The sequence below is a fragment of the Serinus canaria genome, chromosome 3, assembly GCF_022539315.1.
Source record: "Serinus canaria isolate serCan28SL12 chromosome 3, serCan2020, whole genome shotgun sequence".
Lineage (NCBI taxonomy): Eukaryota > Metazoa > Chordata > Aves > Passeriformes > Fringillidae > Serinus > Serinus canaria.
This window is the reverse complement of record NC_066316.1, coordinates 52336702-52354048: the sequence shown is the minus strand read 5'-3', so window position 1 is coordinate 52354048 and position 17347 is coordinate 52336702. Positions and strand designations below refer to the sequence as shown.

Sequence of the window (17347 nt, the reverse complement as noted above, 5' to 3'; positions counted from 1 at the left end):
GCACTTGTCCAAATGTGTGCAAGTCAACCTCAAAGCAAAAAGTCTCTTTCTGTGACCTTGCTGGCCTCAGAACCCTGCCAGGAGGTCAAGAACACTTTTAAACCCAACCAACAAATTTCTGATTGTTGCTGTCATTGCAAATATTTGTACAGGCTTTTAGCTCTGCTGTCTTTGTAGAAAGAACTGTGTTTATTTTTAAGTTCAGTTTTTAGCTGCCTTCAAAATGCTCGTCTTTGTTGCTAGATACCAGCTTGAATAAACAATAATAGCGAAACTCCAAAATACTCAGAAAAACCTATTAATGATTTAACACAATCTTCTTAGTCAAAATACTAACGTGCCAACTCTAAAACCACAGCCTGTAAAAATCATTCATATCATTCTGTATGTATAATATCATAATTCTTAATACAGTCTAAGTTATCTTCTTTGCTATGAGGAGAAGGGAGTTGCCAAGTTGCAGCTGACTTTTATTCTGCATCATGTTTCATTACCCTCTTCATCCCCAGCCACACAGCAAACAGCTGTTTTACTGCCTGTAGCTTGTTCTTTACTAGGGCCAAGGTAGGGGAAATCAGGCACAAGCTGATATATTTTTTAGCTCAGCTGCCCTTCTCAGCAGGACATGCTCGTGTCCTTGTCACAGGACGGGTCTGTGCAACTGAGATGGGATTCAGTTTTATTTTAAAAAACATTATGCTCCCTCTCCTACAATCAAGAAGCAGTAATTCCATCAAGCAGGGTGATGGCACTGTAAATCGCTGTAGTAAAACCCAGTGGAATTGAAGTACCACCTTCATGAAGCTTTGAGGCTGCATTCATACATATTTTTTTACTTCAGCCTTTCCATGGAATCAGTGTTGATGGAAGTGAGGTGCTGGCAATAAAAACACCTTTAGCTGGAAAGCTAAAGAGAAAGCTGCTGCCCTCCAGCTCATTGCACTGGGATGCTGGGCTGGAGCCTGCCCTGCTCACAGCTCACCCTGGGGGCACAGGTGCCTGTCACTTGTGGAGGTAGGGCTGGAAAACAGGATCCCACTTCCCTGTGGGAGTGCCAGCAGCACTCTCCTTTTAGATCCAGGCACCAGTCCAGGACTAAGCAGAGCATCAAGCACTCCTGGGAGGGAGAGGGGGTCAGGAAAAGGGCTTGTTGAAGCTTCAGGTGGGGAGATGTCATCTTGTTGTCAGAGAAGGCACTGAGAACATGCTTTGCTCTCCCAGCAGATTCTTCCCTTAGGGGAAAACATCTACTCTGTAAGAGCATCATCCACATGGCAGATACATAATTGATACCTTCATTTCCCCACTTGGCTGTTCCTGGCGTGTTTGGGGCCTCCACTTCTCTGCTCTCTGTTAATAATGAATGACTGCATTATCACAGTGCTTAAAGAGGGCTGGCCATAGATCAGAACCTCTTTGTTTAAAGAGGGGTATGGACAAACACCAGAAAGACCCTTCTTGTTTCAGCTCCAAGTATAAAATGAGAGACAATAGCTTGAACAACAGATTTCTGATTTTCATTGACACCTGCTCAGCTGCTGCATTAAAAAAAAAAAAAAAATTAGCTATCTACAAGCCCCTGTGAGTTTGTTTGCCAGCACGTCCCTCCCTAACTTTCTCATTCAGACATTGACATTTTAAGCAATCATAAAATAAATCTTTGCTGTCTGTAGACTAAAACAAAATGCCAACTTCAACTTTTATATGCCAGCTTGAACTGAACTGCTTTAGCTGGAGTTGGATGAGGATCCCTTGAGCCAGAAAGCAAGCACCAACAGAAAAACCACCAGATTTCATTTCCTCCCCACCAGTGCTTTCCAGCACTATACTACAGCATGGCCTAATATGTTCATTCAGTACTTAGCTTCTGCACACAGAGCTTCAAAGGGCACCAGAAGAAATGCCTGTCTGTCTGTCAGGGACACCTGAGCCCACCCAGCTACTCCACCATGCATCAATACATTGCTGTGCAGGAAAACCTTTCCTTTTTTCTAAGTGGAATTAGGAATTAGCAGTCATCATAGCCCAATGAAACATTTTAAGCCTTCCAATTACCATTATGATGCATTCAGGCTGATTGTGAATCGATAATATATTGATTTTTTACTTTATACAAAACCCAATATAAACAAGAAGAATAATTTAGCCTATTTAATGTGGACAAAGGTCACTCCAAACTAGATGGAATGACACGCTTCACTGTATTCTGTATTTTCTTTGAGACTGTCTTTAAACCTTTAAACAACCTAGCTTTCATTAAAAAATATTTTTATTATTTCTTACTTATTTAGAGGTAAACCAGGCTACATGACCCTTGAGTACTCCCAAGCCAGAATACAAAACACTGACATGAATTACTTAAAAACCCAAATGAAACAGAAGCTGTTCTCACAATTATCAAGTTTCTTTAGTTTTATGATTACCAGTGCCATGACCTTGTTGATACTGATGAATTGAGCACAAAAGCTTTACTATTTAGCCATGTTCCTAAGAGTGCCATAATAAAAACTTGATTAAAATAGAAGAGGTGGTGCAAAAAATCCCGAATATGACTGGCAAGCCCTGGACCTACTGCTAGCAACTCCAAGCAGCACTGGAAATTCCAAATCCTTGCAAATAAAGTATGTACAGCATCAGTCTTCACCAAATTCATCTTTGGCATTATTTAAGGTCTATAAAGCTTTCTTTTTTAAACTACTACCAAATGTTTTCCTAGAGAGGGAACAGCGTGTGCCAGAGCGCTCGCCTGTTTCCATCGGTCCCTGGGAAAGCGAGCCATTTCTTAGGAAATCCCACAGGAATACTCCAGAAATTCCTGCTTGCAATTTCTGCCTGACCTGACTGTTTCTCATCCTGGGCTTTCTGCAACTCACCCAGCAGCTGATGCACCCAACAAGGGAGAGGAAGGGCTAATTACCAGCTTGGTTAACAATGAATCAACACGTGGACAGTGTCCCACAAAGGAAGGAGCAATCACTGTTCCACTGGTGGCACTTCCACTTCCACAGGGTGTCTCTCCTAGGGTTTGCCCAGAGGTGAGCAGTCCACCCTAGCAGGCAGGGCTTGCTTGGGTTTCTGCTCTTCCCAGCCAGCAGACCCCAAAATAACATCACTGCAGGGACCCAAGGAGGGAAAGGAAAGCAGAGATCCCACAGGTGATGGATGGTCTTTTCCCCATGCCCAGGGGGCACGGAAGGAACACTGGAGAGCCCTGGAATGGCAAGCAGGAGTCAAACCCAGTCCCTGAGCCCCTCTGCAAGGCACAATGTCTTCACAGCCACTCCCCAGCTTTACTTGCACTGTGTGGTTTGGAACCTGTTGAGCTCCAGCCTCAACTGAAGGAGCAGAGGACCTTCCTGCAGTCCCTGGAAATTTACCTCCCTCAGGAAATAACTCCCAAAAAATTCTATGCCATACTGAAAAAAAAACTGCCTTGTAACTCCATCTGCAGTGAAAAATGCTTTGTATGAGAACAGGTTTTAAAATAGAAAGGTTAATAACTATTCTTTAAAAGAGAACCTTCAAGCAGCTTACAAATAAATGATGGCAACTCTGTTGAGCTTAGCAAGAAGCTGTGACATTTTGGAAATGAAAAGAAGTGATAGAGAGTTCAGTCATTTTTCTTGCCTTGAAAAAGGTTTACAATTTCCCTTAAACCTCCCTCCCACTCTTGCTAACATGCAAGTACTTGGCCCATCTTCACACACATATTCAACATTTTTAGAACCTGTACTCACTTTTCACCCTAGCTGGATGCTGAACTTTGGGAGAGAGTGGTAATTTTAACACCAGGAGAGACCCAAAAAGTGACTGGTGCATTACAGCATGCAACTCCTTGCTGTGGGAAAGCATTTCTGTCACATGCTGTGCTCACAAGAGCTAGGGAAGATCAGAGAAAAACCTGGAATTGTGATGAAACATCTATAAACCACAATAAGCGAACCACAAGGTTTCTGTATCTAGCAGGAAATGTTCTGTATATCAATACAAATGAAGAATACAAGGAATATAGGTAAGCACAACAGCACAGTCTGATTCAGGTTTAAAAAAAGTGCTAGAAAAACACCTCTAACCTTCACTGAATATTTTCTTGTTGTAGAAGGAATGAAATTAAACTAAATCAAGCATTAACTGGCTCTTTTAATCTATTTTTTTAAAATTCTTGTATAGGATCAATGATAACATGCTAAACTGGAAAGCACAGAAATGCAAGATGTGTCCCACTCAGCAGCTTTTTGACAAGTTATGACATTTCATGCATTTGTGAATAGTGGTCACTGAGAACCAGTTCCATAAGTATTCAGTGCATAAATAAATAATAAATAAAGTATATTTCAGTTTCACTTAAACCAGGACACTTTAGTTCCATGCTTGTGAACGTGTACACAAACAACATACAACAGGGCTGTACACAGCCTTGCATTTGAAAGGCTGCCTTTAGTTTTTGGTCAGGGCTCAGCACAGGAGGAGCAGCCTGGCCAAGCACCCAGCCAGTGACCCATGTAAATCAGCCTTCACCAAATCAGCTCAGCAATGCTGGAGCAGCCAGCTAAAGGCAAGGGTCCATGGATTGTGTCAGGATACCAGGGAAAACATGATCCTCTTTCAGGTAACACCTGCTCTGAGGAGGACAAAAAACCTTCAGAAGTGTCCTCAAAGATTCCAATCCAAACAGCTCCATCACCAACATTGCCTTCCCACCTCAGTCAGCCTCTCTGCTAACTTCAAGCTTCTGTCTTCTAAACCACGTGGGAATCAAAGGTTTGAGTGGACTTTTAATTACCTTTCATGCCAAAACAGACTTTTAGAGTATAATTGAGTTTTGTGGGAAGTTTAGCTTTGAAAAAAGTTAAGGAGAAAAAAAGAAATGAATGACAAGAAAACAAAAATTGATTACTATGGCACACACATTTTCTTCACACTCAGAGCAAGACAAAACACTGTTATCTGCTCAATTTGCTCATGTGCTAGGAATACCAGAGCTTTATCTGCTACTAACACTGCACATTTTATGCAATAAAAGGGGCAGCATACAGGCTGGGAATGCCCCCTGGCTGGAGTGTGGAGCTCACAGGGATGCACAGTTCCCTTCCCCAGCAGTGGCAGCACTCCAGGCTCAGCACCTGCTCCCCAGGGAGGCAACTGAGCACAGAAAAACACAAACACAAAATATGAAGTGACTCTTGTTATTCATACAGAGGGAAGAGCCTCATTTCTAAATACTCTGGAATCCATGGCCCTGCATGCTGGCTTTTAGAAAGGACCTTTGACTCCATATCTTTTATGTAATATTTTAATAAACCCACTATTTTCACAACTGAAATGAGCCAGAGTGTAAAGCCAGGGCTAAATGTGCTAGAATACTGCCCCTGATGTGCTTTGGTCAAGCTGTTGCATGTAATCTCAATTTTATATGAAGTCATAGTACTTGTCTGGGGTGCATCTGGATGTTGCTTTTATAAGTACAAAAACTCTGCAGGTAGGAAGAGGTGAGTAATTGGTGAAAATACTGCAAGGACTAACTAAAAAACATGTAGGTTTTTGTGCAGGGAAAAGTTCTCATCACTAATTTCACTGACATGCAGCTCAATGCAAGGGGCTCTTTTTCCAGGTAAACACCTGGATGTCCCACAAGAAGGACATTTTTTGTCTCAAAACTTTTGCAACCACTTCACACATTAAAAAATAAATTGAAAAAAAAAAAGGCACCAAAATGTAGGTGCAAAGACTGAATTATAAGGAAATATCCACAGTAAGACAAAATAAACCTCTCTACATTTGCAAGTTTTCCCTGAATTGGCATCTAGACATGTAAGTAATCACTTAAACCAGAAAGAATTGGCTTCATGCTGGTATTTTTTTATGAGCTTGAAGTGCCTGCTATTTGTTTTTAGGAAATGGTTAATTTAATTAGCAGCATCTGTTCTTCCTTTACTCTTCACTCAGTGTTATGTGGAATTTACTGCACAAACAAGAAAAAATCTAAACTGAAAGAAAGAAATCTCTGGGCCCTTATAGACAGAGGATGTATTCATTCTTAGAGAGTTAAGAAAAGCTTGTCTGTGCCACTAGACACCTCCCTGCTGACATGAGCACACTGGTCTCACTTCTGCCCTGCTGCTGTATCCAGGCCCTCTGGGAGAAAACCAGGTTGCCAAATCTGCTAACCAGCAGCATAGCACTGTCAGGGTGTAATGATGTTATCTGCTAAACCACAGGCAGGCAGAGGCTGAGCAGCCTGCTCCCCTGCCAAAGCTGAAGAAAGAATTAACCACAGCAGTGGGAGAATTCATGAGCTGTCTTCAGCTGATTCCTTCATCACGGTGAGCTCACCTAACAAAGGATCCCATAGAGCAATGGTGCTTTGCTCATCTCACCTTCTGCTGATGTTTCACTTCTGTGGCTGAGGAAACCCTGAGTGCAAGGTAGGATGAGCTACAGAAAGAGAGAGAGAGATGTTTTCTCTACAAGCAGATCCCTAAGGACAGCTGGTGGAAAGGCAAAACCAGCAAGATCCGTGGCACGACTTCAGCCACAGATTTGTTGAATCACTTACATCCAGGGTCTGTGACTTTCAGGTCTGACGTGATCCATCTGCAGCTAAGTGGGGGAGGGGGAGAACAACATTTAATTATCACACAAAACCCATCTTCAGGACTGATTAATACTCATGGAAGATTTCAGAGCTGGGCCACATGAACCCCTCCAAATCATGCAAGGGTGATTTTCTGTGGCCTTTATTCTTGCATGCTATCAGATCTTGCTGATTTTGCACTGAAGCAGCTGGGAAAGGCTTGAACCTTCACAGGGCTGAGCTGCAGCCACTGCAGCCTTTGCCAAATAAAAATTGGTCTGTGCAACAATGTGCAATGACAGACATCAAATTTTGTGTCCAGCTTCTCCTACTAACTAGAGAAACCTGCAGAGTCACAACCTTTTGTTAATGGTTTAAAATGTATTGAAAATAATGCTTAGCTTTTGTAAACTTTTTAGTAGCCTAAACCTCTATTCTCAAGGGTTTTCATCATTCATGGGTGTCTTCTTCCTCTTTTTCTCTTTAAAAATACATAATCCTTGAGATCCAAAAGTGACATTAAATGCTTTTTTTCCCCTCAACACATTTTTTGCTATGCACTTCAAACTAAGCTACTGAGTTTCCAGGTGCATTAAATGTTTCAGAAACACCCTGTTCATCTTGCTGGATCTGGCTAAAACGTGTTCTCCTCCTCTTCTCCTCCCCTTGCCTCCGGTAGCAATGGGAAAATTAAATCATCTGGAGGAGAAGTGCAGGGGAGAGTTAAGAGAGAGGTGTTGCTGTAAGTGTCCAAGATACTTTTTTTTTTTTTCAGTTTCAGGTTTCTGAGAATTCCCCTAGGCTTTTCCAACACAAACTTTCTTCCTCTTTTCAGAATCATGTTCTCTCTGTAACAGGACACAGTTACATGACAATACTGCCCAACAAAAAGCTTTTAAAGCAGAGTGGCAGTCAGGTAATTTCTGCAATGCTTTGTAGTTAATATCTCTTTCTTTTTCTTTTTTTCTTTTTTTTTTTTTTTTTGCTGGCTCATGTTTTGCTACTCTCTTGTTACTTTCTCCTCCAACTAAAGTATATTCTATTTCTGCTTGGTCTTTGTCCAGCTCTCCAGAAACTGGCTCTATCCCCAGTCTTAGTTGTCTACTTAACTGTTCATTCCCTTGCACAGACACAGTCTCTCTTATGTCTCACTTATTTCTTCCATACACTACTTCTGTGTGTCAAAAGCAGCATTATTCAGGCAAGAATAAACAACAGCATTGCTTTTTAAAGAAATCAAATCTAGTGTGCTCTCATAAGAGTCAGGTCAGCCTTCCAAAACTTTCCTTCAGGAATTTAAGCACAGAACTACCCTGCAATTACTGTGATTGTTTTAAACCTCATATGGATTTTTAGCTCTAATTATTAATACCAATATTCTCCTTTTTTTATCAATCACTTGAACAATTCATGAGAATAGGAGAATCATGCATGGTGGTAAAACGTGTAAGGCAGGAAAACCACTACACCCTTCTCTGTATCAACAAAAAGGAGGCCAGATTTGCAGTGCACTAGAACACTGCTTCACATTTTCAGAACAAGAATATTCTTAGCATCTGTGCCAAAACCAACACTTCCTTCCCCTCAGAAATGCAATAAATCTATAAAACTCCAAGAAACAAACCAGTAATCTTCAGACACATTGAATGAATTTACAGGGAAGGAAATGCACAGCCAGTTCTGAATTATTAACAATGAAATAAATTATAACACATTATAAATGCATAATTTAAATACATCTAATTTCTTGGCAATGAACTATTTGGATTTTTTTCTCCTCATAAAGACAGATAGCATCTAAGAATCATTTCCCACCAGCTTAGGGGGACTTGAAGTTGTAACATGACTCAAATTACTTGATTGTATCCCACTAAATCTCTTTCCTAAGCATGCAATGGAAGTGTCATTTCTTTGTTGATTCATCCAGGATCTTGTGGGGGGGAAAGGGAGGGAAAAGAAGCCCACAGAGATTAGCTTTCAGCCTGGGTGACTTTCTGTTGCTTGTTATGACATAAGTGCTTCAGGTAAGTTGATCTCTAGGGGTTATCAGCAAGGAGAGCAATTGGGAGAGGAGTCACGAACTGGACCCTCTCTTACTACCCACATCACACCCTGGTTTTACCTCAGGATGTTGCTGCTGCTGAGTGAAACTCACCTGGGTGGTGCCCAAGCACTAAAATTCCTCAGCAGCAGAAGGTGAAAGATATACAAGCCACGCTGAGGCTTTCCACAGGGAAAGGTTTTGCCTTTGTCCCCAGGGGCAAACACTGCCTAGGAACATGTGTCCTGGGCATCTTGCTCCCTACAGGAACTGCAGCTGGGGCTCTTCCATGAGCTCCTATTGCTCCAGACACGCTCCCAGCAGTATTTACACTGGGGCACACCAGCAGAGGCTGCAGCTGGCTGAGGAGGCGGACATGGACACGGCACACGGCGCTGGCTTCGCAGCCCTTGGTTTGAGGGGGAAGATGACTGCTGCAGCTCACGGCAGCAGGCTGAGCTGAATGCAAAGCCTGGCTCTTGGAATCACAGAATGCTTGGGGGGGTTGGAAGGGACCTTAGGGATTATATAGTTCAAACCCCTCTGCCATGGGCAGGGAGCCTTCGACATCCTGGCTTCCATGCTGCCATTGTAGTAGTTTGTTTCTTCAACACACCATCCTCTTCTCTGACAGGCTGAGTTTTCCTGGGCATTCAGACCAAATTTCTCTCACAACAAATGCTATTTTACTTTGTTGATCTGACTACCAAACACCAAATCGCTTTCCTGCTGTTGCCTGCACTTGCTCTACAGCCACGCAGGCAGAGGGCACAAAGAGCCCTCCCTGTCTTCCTCCTCAGCAGAAAGGGTCAAGTGAAACAACAAGCATTTAAGTGTGCATCCACAGTGTTGCAAACCCCAGAAATAAAACCAGCGGTGACAAATCCCCAGTCAAGAGTTCACTTTCTGAGCTGAAGCTTCCAGCAATAAAGAAAAGCACTTAAGCTTGAAAAAGAGTGCCTGTGTGTCTCTAAGTCTTGTCAGCAATGTTTTAAGGTGAAAGTGTAAATTACAATAGAAGTGAAAACATCAAGTTTCATCACTTATCACAGTTATTCTAGTTGTGCAAATCACTAAGTTGGCTAAAATCAATACATGTTGGAGATTGTCTGTATTTTGTGCAAATTATCTCTAGATCATAAACTACATGATCTGCATGGATATTGTAATAGCCCAGGCTCTAAAGCCCAACCAGTATCTAAGGCCTCTGCACCATTTCTGGGCTTTTACTGGGCAACACATTAAAATGTTCAGATTCAGAAAATACAAAAAGGATTAAATAACACTGAAATTACTATGATGCATCTACCTGATGAGGATTTGCTAACAGCTTGGGCAGATGGTCAGAGTGAAGAAATCTTAAAACACTAATTTAAAAAAGCACATTCTCAGGGGTGAGGACTGCAGGCTGATCTTTAGGAATAGAACTGGTTTTGCTCATACAGTTCCAAATGTTAGGACAGCTGCATCACAGCCTAACTCTGCTGGGCAAAACATCATTCTAACACATATGAAATCAATGCAGGAGTCAGAGAAGAAAAAGGCAAGGCAGCTCCTATCTTTTCATATGAAACTTCATTTTCACAAAGCTATCATTGACACAGATTTGATATTAACCCTCTGATGATCTGTCATTCTCATTCTACTGACATGCAACCTGACAGCATACCCAGTATTTCCACAGAATGATGGAGCAGCCACAGATCCTCATTTCTCCCTAGCTTTTTCCCACTTACATTGATTATCACAGTTGTACAAAGCAGTGAGAGAACAAAAAGGTAAATAAAACTTTCCCTCTGGACAGAGACTTTATTTCTGAGTCAGGGACTTTATTTCAAGTCAGGGACAGCAGAAATTCACGTTCCTTTGCAGCGACCTTGTATCACGCCTTGCAAGAAACTCAAGTCTTAAATCAAATTTCCCAATAATGAGCTGTCATAAGACTAACAGAGGTGATTTCAAGGTCTCTGCTGATTGCCAGTCCAAACCACTATGTGGACTACAAAAAGGCAAGGTTAAATTGATTCACATATTGCAATATTTAAACACAGGAAAAAACCTCCAAACCCAGAAGAGAGGACACCCCAGCCCTGTTACCCATGTGATGCTGGTCAAACAGAGTGAGAAGAAAAAACAGTCCATCTTCATACCCTGCATCACCTGGATATTCATGGTGATCTTCCTACCTAGCTCCTACTGAACCATTTCATAAGACACTACAGGTAATGGCACTCTCTGGACCCTACCATAATTTTAATTTGCCCAAAAATACACTTGACAGTGCAGGGCTTGTAGAGTTCATGAATGGGGGGGATACAAATTACTCAGTGTCACTCTTTGATTTGGCTTTGGGGCATGAAAAACTAACAAAAAGCACCGTCATCATCTGCCTACTTTCCCTGCCCATGGCTTGGGCTTGCAGTCACAGTTTCTCCTGGCTCAGAAGGGGCACCAGCAACCAGCCTCACTCTCTGGGATCTGCTGGGGGCAAAATAGACCAGAGCTACCACTGCCTGTTGTTAGAGTAATTTTGTCATCACCAGCTAACTACCTCCTTTCTTTTTTCCTATGCCTAGAACTGGCCCTACTCAAAAGTCAATCCTTTCATATCAGAAAAAGAAGAGGATCAGGAGACTGCATTGTGCCAGCCAGAGAAGACAACAGCTCAGAAATTACTCCTCCACATGGGACTGAATGGCAGCTAGTTGGGGTATTTCTGCATATCAGAAATATTTTTCTAGCCACTGTTACAATTTTATTACAATAGGTAGAAATAAGTTCTGGGAGCAGGCAGTTTGCTGAATTATTTTTAAAAATCCATCGGTGATTGACCCAAGGCACTAAGAGCACTCAGCACTGTGTTTTAAAACAATTAATTCAGTGAAAAACAAATTCCTGCCAGCATCAATTCAGAAGTATTTTTCTGCAACATTACATTTTTTAAACCTCAAAAAACATCAGCGTCCAAAAAGAATAAAAGACAACTTCAAGGAATAAACATACAAAGAAAGATACAAATGTGTAAGTAATTTCTGTTTTTAATAGGCTGCACTATTTGATGTGGCGTAAACACTGATGAGGATTTGAGAGCTCTTTGGTTTCCTCCTGGCTATCTCAAGTGCTGTCCTGCTTACTTCTGATAAATTTTCCCATTTGAACCAAGGAATTAAATAAAAAGGACTGGAAAGCATTTTGAAAGCTGTAACAGAAAACACCACCTAAGGATGAGGCCATATTACTTACTCAGGAGAAATTACTCAGGAGCAAGAAAGCCAAGGAGGAGGATCTAGGAAGGAAGGACAACTGATCCAAGGGGTGGCTGGGATCCAGCGGCGTGGGATCAGTTGTCGGTGGGGCTTAGCACAGGGGGCTCAGCAGGAAACAAGATCTTCCAGGAGCTTTTCATCTGGGGGAAGTATCGGGGTGGTCATCTGAGAAGACAACCCCCGCACAAACATAGGCAGCCAGCAGAGGCTCTGCCCCTGCCCGGGAGCTCCTGTTCTCCTCATGGCAGATGAGGAAGTTGATGATTAACGCTGCGAACAGGTGATTAGTGGCTCCCAAACACCAGCACATGAGGATATCTCAGCCAGCATGCCTGACATGAAAGGTCACGTACCCTGGCAGCTAAACGAGCAGAAATTCTGGTCATCCCTGGAGCAGCCTCGGAGGGAGAAGAGGTGAGACACCAACCTGTTGAGCACTGCACCTCTGTTTTCACACACACGTGCTTCCCGTGGTGTGGTTGGTGCCCCGTGTCCTTATGAGACCCATGTTCCTGGCCAAGCCCCAGGGTGCAGGCTCAGGTTGCAGCCTCCTCTGCAGGGAGGAATTGCTGCAGCCCAGGAGCCGCGGGGGCACCGCTCTGCTCGGGTGGGTCACGGAGCAGCACGTACACTCCGTATTCCATGAACCTGCCGCACTTGAAAGGTGCGTAATTTTTTCTCTATAAATAGTGATTCATTCCACATGCTGACATTCAGACCCTCACCAACAGCTCAAATCAGAATCACGGTGTTGGGTGCATGACGAGACCTACGCTTCCAGCAGTTGCCGTTGCTTTTCATATTTCAGCGCAAGAAACACAAACATCAACTTTTAAAAAGAGCTCTTGCAGTTCCCATTAGTAGCAGGCACCTTCATGGCTACCCATTCTCTCCAAAAACATGGGCTTTTTATACCTTTGACCAGGCATCCAAAATATCCACTCAATCAGCCTGAAGTCGAAAGCAGATTACATACTTAATTAACCCAAATTCTGAAGCTGTCACAACTGTAGTCCCATCTGACAACACTGGCAGGGTGAAGAGTTTCCCAAAAATAGCTGAATAGCTTTGGATAGAAATTTAGCACCAAATGAAAACAGTACACCGTTACATTGAACTTAAAACTCCTGCATAACTTAAAAAAGCTTAAAAAAAACAGGGAGAAATGAATAGGATTCCCAACGTAGTCTTATGAGAGTTCAGCCTCAAAGTCCTCAACCAATTTAAATCGCAGGGAAAAAAAATAAGGAAGATGAGGCTCTCTGTTAAGAATGTCCTTTGTGGCTGTGGACAAGTCATTAAGGGCTTCACATCAAATGGAACTTCCCATTTCATCTCAATAGCTCTGCTTTCCTGAAATGACCAGCTGACAGGTGTGTTGGGAGGAGCTCACTGCACCTGAAGTGCTTTGAAATGCCTTCCTGTAAAGTGCAAGGAGTTTCAAAGTTCTTCCACTTTACAAAGGAAAAAATAGCCAGAGGAGAAAAAACAATTTCCTTTTTAAACCCTTTAAGAATTATTACTCTGAGGGCTTTTCTGCACATTCAGAGACGGAGTGGACTGAGTCAGGATGAGAATTTAGGTCTATGGCTGAGCAACTCCATGTCCAGCTCCTCAGGAACAGGAGGGCTTGCTCCACAACAGTGCCCTCAGTAAGGCTCACAAGCAGCTACTAATGCAGAGCACTAATGGAGTAACAACTTCTACTAGACAAGTCTTGGAATTTCCCCATGGATAACCAATTAGTTTGTTTAGCAGCACCTAGAAGTGCTGAAGCAAATATTAGTTTTCCATTTCATTTCTGGATTATGACAAGCTCTCCCAGCTAACACAATTACAGTTGCTCTGCACAGACGCAGGTGAAGCTGCTGTTTCCTAGTCCATGAACAGGAAATCCCACAAAGCCAAGAGAGATGAAAAGCAGCAGTCTGAGAAACATGTTCACTTCTGACCTATGAGAATCATTTCACCGAGTGCCAAGGTCAACAAACAACAGGATCCTACCAGTGACTGCTTTCATCTCATGGGGGGAGCTGGGTGGGAAATGGTTTTCCTGTGCTGTTGAAGTACATTTTCATGCCCTTGAAAAAAAAAAAAAAAAATCCAGTGTGTCTGTAAAAGGATGAAATGCAAGCCAGACAGTTTGTGCTCTGTTTCTGCAAACGTATGTGAGGAGGGGAACTCCCCCAGCCCAGAGGAGCAGCCCTGCAGATCTCATCCTTGGAACAGCAGGTCAGCACAGGGCTCTGACCCCCATCTTCAGCTGGCCCCAAGGAGCACCCTGACCAGTGGGGCAAGAGTTTCCCGGGACCTTCCTTTTGCAACTTGTCCTACCCCTTCCCATACCCTCCGCTTGTGCTCCACATTCCAGGCTGAGCTGCCTGACCTATTCCTAGGAACACTAACAAGGTCTGTTTTTACTGGAAATTTCATTATTGAAAAGGCATCACTGCTCAAGAAACAACAAAAATCTTTTCCCACCTAGCTAGTTCTGCTTTGAAATGTTACCTTCCCAATATGCTGATCATGTCTCCACTGTTTGTTTCTCTGTGCTATGGCTGGTACTAAACTATCAAAGAAGAAATCCAAAAGGAAAAAAAAAAAAACAAACCAAAACTAACAGAAAAAAGTGCACAGCTCTGCTGCCCTTTGATAAGCTCTAGATCAGAAAGCAGAAGAGATAGCTTTTGCACACAATGGCTGATAACCCCCAAAAGCACTCAACTCCAGCCAGTAAATGGGGAGAGGTCACGATAATCAAGTCCTGCCAGGCGTGGGAAAATCAGAGAAGAGGAAAGAAAATGAACAAGGATATGTGCTCCTTGTTATCCACACTATCTATACTGTCTTCCCAAGCTCCTGTTGCAATTGATGTTTGTTCACATTTTCTAACCACGGCAAATAACAAACTTTAAAAAAAAAAAATCTAAATGAGTGGAAAGCTGTAACCTGGCAGAAGGAGCAAAAGCTGCCTATGGACACCAACCAGGCAATCCAAGGCCTGCTTTGCTGCCCATCTACCACCCATAGTTATGAGAGATGATTAAAGCCCAGATCCTCCTGTCCAAAACACTTCAACACCCACTCACACACAGCTGATGGCAAACTCTAGCACGACAGGATGGTTACAGAAAGTTCCAATGGAGTATGAAAATCTGAAGTTCTTCCTCTCTTTATAGGCATGCTAACCCATCTGGTATGAGTCTACATCTGCCCAGTCGAGAAGGACTTTGAATTTTATGATTAGGCCTCAGTCCTGCCCTTAACCCAATGAGAAAGTGACACTAGGATCTTGATCTGTTTAAGTGCTTCAACATATATTTACATTTCTGAGAGTAAAACCTTTAACTTAAAGCAAAGCTTAAAAACCCAGCCCTTCAGGACACTGGCTGAGGTCCATCCTGAGTACTGCGTTATGTATTTATTTTATCTCTTCTAAGTCACTCTGTGACTTTCAGGATAAATCTTTTATTTCAGTTTGTTACATCAAACCATGTTCACTTGACCAGTCTACCCAAAGGCCCCGTGGTGATTTTCTAGTGGTGCCCTCCCCTGCACAGAGCCAACAGCCCCTCTGAGCCCGGCAGAGCACAACAGGGCTCCTGGGGCAGGGTCTGAGCCTTCCAGGCTGGCATGGCTGGAGGAAAAGGGAGCAAACAGGCAAGCAACTCCTCACAGCTGCTTTTGTGTGGCTCACTGGGGATCTGAATGCACTATTGATTCCGTAGCACTAAAACAGATTTGTAGCCCCTGCGTGTGCAAGACAGATATCTCCTTCAACTCTAATCTCTAGCAGCTGTCAAAGACTTAAATGGCTTGGAGCTGCCTGGAACGCCAACATCAATGAAGATTTTAGGCTTGCTTGCCTAAAGGGCAACCCATGGAACAGGAACCAGTGAAAGTCATTCTCCTGCCCTGATCACAGATGGATAGGGCCCCCCAAACTTCACAGTGGATTAAGTGTCCAGATCATGTCAGTAAAACAGACTAGAGAAAACAAAGGAGTGCACCCCCAAGAATCCATGCCACCCAGAAACCCACTTGCCCCTACAGTTTCTTGTTCAGGATATACCCTCCCAACAATTTCAACAGAGATAAAAATGCAGTGGAATTACTTTGCCAGAAACCTCCCAGAGGCACTGCCACTGTCTCATCACAAACTGCAGCGCTCTTAAAATGAAGATAACTAAAATTTACTTGGCAATATTGAGGCAGCATCATCAAAACTTACATCTTCAGATACCTGTCTCTCACTGCTCCTGATCAAAATTTTTTTTTCAATCAGGAAAGAATTCAACAGTGATTTTTTTTCTTTGAGGTAAAGTTAGAAATTCAGCCCAATTATTGTCCACTATCATCCAGCCAAGCAAACACAGGCACCACAGTTATCCTTAGTCAAGATACAGGGCCCCCCCAAGGCAAAATGCTCTCACAATGGACTTTTGCACTTAAGAGTTTGGTCACTTTTTTTGTACAGGAAGTTTAACAAAAAATTTAACCGGTCCATCTGTTTCCTTACATCTGCTTTTCGATGACTACCTTGAAACAATCCTAACACACTGGCTGCTGGGTGAAACCTTCAACAGGATGGTAACATTTATTGGAAATGGTCCAATTTTTCTTTCACACAATGTTTGACAGGTGAGAAAGCCATCCAAGGTTTTGACTGGGATGGTGTGACTAGGAATATAACCAAGTTTGTCTAAAAATTATGTGTTAGTACTAAAACTATCCTCTGAAACAGCAATGAAGGAAAAATAAAAGGGGAAAAGAGAAAGATTGTTGCACTGTCTCCCATTTGACAAAACATTCCCACATTAATAGCAATAAGCAAATTAAGGATAAAGTTCAGTCTTCAGCATTAAGTCCACAACAGGATTTTGTTAGTTGGGGTTTTTTTGTTTGGTTGTTTGTTTTTTTTGTTTTTTTTTTTTTTTTTTTTGTGGTTTTTTTTTGTTTGTTTGGTTTGTTTTTTGGGGTTGTTTTGTGGATGTAAAGGAAACAGGCATTGAGGAAAAACAGGCACACAGGAATTTCGCAGGAAACTTCAAATCTCGCTGAAGTTAATTCAGATTCTACATCCTATTATTGTGGGAAGAAACCCACTCTTCAGTAACTAAAACACACCGGCTTATCTTAACAACATTCCCGAGAAGCGCGTACAACCTTCAAAAAGTTGCGAACAGCCAGGACTGCTTTATTGTGGGGATGGGAATGGGAGGATGGAGGTGGCGGGGAAAAGGACCCGAAACAGTTCCACTCACACGCTATTTATTTATTTTCAACAGTCTGCTTACACATAAAATGTCCTGCAGCTAAAAGCAACCAGCTGGGCGGGTTACTAGCCGCGCTCCTGGGCGAGGTGCCAGAGCTCCTTCCCTTTCCCTACGAAGGGGAAGCTTTCGTACTTATTTATTTAATAACGGGAAAAGAAGGAGCCCCGAGCCTCAGGGAAGGTGGGAGGCA

General features: G+C 42.8%; 1 protein-coding gene across 3 annotated transcripts in view; it reads right to left on the bottom strand.

The window, feature by feature from the left end:
- Positions 1 to 17347, bottom strand: part of PHACTR2 (phosphatase and actin regulator 2) — a 133899-nt gene that overhangs the window by 58298 nt on the left and 58254 nt on the right. The window lies entirely within an intron of this gene.